A 2,095-nucleotide genomic window follows, 5' to 3' on the forward strand; every position below is an offset into this window, starting at 1 on the left:
CAGCTTTACAGATAATTAACCCAGACTGTCATTTTACCCTGCACGTCACCGCGCTTTTGATCTACCTTCCAGGTCAGGTAGCTCGGTAAACAGAGGAATTACAATAGCCTGTAACTGTTATTAAGTACCTCGTTGTGCATGAGGGGATCAAGCACTTTTGCTTGTTTTGTTTGTTTTACTGGCACATTTTGCTGACTGATCTTTACTTCTGCCTCAGTGCACCACCCAAGAGTACTGTGGTGTTTTAGGAAAGTATAAAGTCGGAGTACAAATATGAGCAAACTGCAGGTGTTTAGTGTGCACACTAAAGTAATTTATACAGTCAATATATGAATAAGTCTTACAAGTCATGAACCTTAAGCCTGGGCTTGACAATCAGTGATGGAAAATAATGAAGTACTTTTATTCTACTTTTTTGTACTTTTACTTCGCTACATTTTAGAACTTTTTCTGAGGACAACTGCAGTAAGTGTTTAATATTTGATAATTCATTGACTGCTGCGACTTAATGAGTACATAATGATTACATAAAAGACCAAATGCTAACTGTAGTTGTTCTGCGCATCAACACTCAAAAATCTGATGTTTTTTATTTTGCGTAGGCTTTCGAGTACACTTAGTTTACCTTTACACTGTGAATGTACACAAAACCTGCTTAGAACTGATATATAATATGAATTAGGCCACAGCGAACGATTGGTCCTTTCAGGTTGATTTTTAAACGCGTCTCGGGGTGAAAGGTAGCATGTTAGTTTTTCATCTTAGAAATGCTTAAAAAAAACAGCAGAATTATGAAAATGCTGTCATATGGCCGCTTCATTCTCCCGTCAGCACCACTCATGCACTGAACGCGAGCGGCTCTGCTACCGCGCAGGAAAATAAAGTTGACGGAGGAAGTTGGATGCAAGAGAAAAAGGCATCTCGTCAGTGTTTGATCAAGTCCTGCGGCTGCTGCAGCTCTCCCAGCAGCTCTGCAAGCTTAATCTCACTTGCACCCTCATCAACACAACACAGAAGGGAACAAATTTACTGTTTCATCCTCATTCTTCCGTGCACGCTAAGGAGCTGTATACAGTACACACCAGATCAAAGCCTTAATTGAAAAATAATTATAGGTACTTAATCATAGAAAGCACTGGGCTAATTGAAGTGAAAACAAGGAGGCAAACGCAGACCCTCAGAATCGTGGCAGAAAGAGGATATTGTAAAAGCTTCTTCTTCAATCCCCATTGTCTTCCAGATTAAATAGGAGAGGGCTATTAGCAGAGTTAATTGGCTCTCTAATTTAGATCTCGCCCCACTGAAAGCATAACGGATGCGAGCCTGTCGACCAATGATGTGTGCACTCTGTCACACTGTCCTGCTGGACTGTGATTGGTTAATTGCTCGGGGATTTTTGAAGTTTTCTCTCATTCTTCAAACGTAGCAGATTTGTGTGTTGCGGGGGTGCGTCCGTCTCCCGGCTGCCCAGGTGCTGCTCATTGTTTGGAGGTTTGAAGTGGGTGAGAGTGGGAGGCTGGATGACTCGCTCTGCTTTCTGGCTCACATTGAAACTGTTTTTTAAACCGGATGCCATAGAAGTTTTAATTCATCCTGATGTCTGTCATTTCCACCCGTGTGGACAGACAGAAATGTGTACTCAAATCCTGATTGTCCTCCTCCTGACCCGCTCGTATTTCGTGGAGTTGCTGATGCCCTCAGAGAAATAGCACATTCACTCCAGGCCTTGTTAACGTGACAGGCCCTCTTATCACACTCCCAGCAAGGCTGCTCCCCGCTGCGGCGGCCGGCTGCGTTCCCTGCACTCACTCTGCCCTCTAGTGTCCGTCCACCAGCGCTGCACTGATTACTGAATAAAAATCCATTTACAGTAGACACCCAAAAGGTGGAAGAAAGTAAATGGGCCATTTTTCTGCCATTTTCCGAGACAGCCTTTCATCATTTCAGCACATCTCTTTCTAGTGTTTTCTTATTGTACCCTGAGTGATAATGGAGCTCTTGACTGGAGTTCAAAATAGAAGCTGGTGTGGAAATTTTCTTTCAAGGTCTGTCACCCAAACTTTTTTTTTTTTTTTAACAATGTCAGAGAAAATGA

This window comes from Chaetodon auriga, chromosome 3 (genome assembly GCF_051107435.1).
Source record: "Chaetodon auriga isolate fChaAug3 chromosome 3, fChaAug3.hap1, whole genome shotgun sequence".
In the NCBI taxonomy this organism is placed as follows: domain Eukaryota; kingdom Metazoa; phylum Chordata; class Actinopteri; order Chaetodontiformes; family Chaetodontidae; genus Chaetodon; species Chaetodon auriga.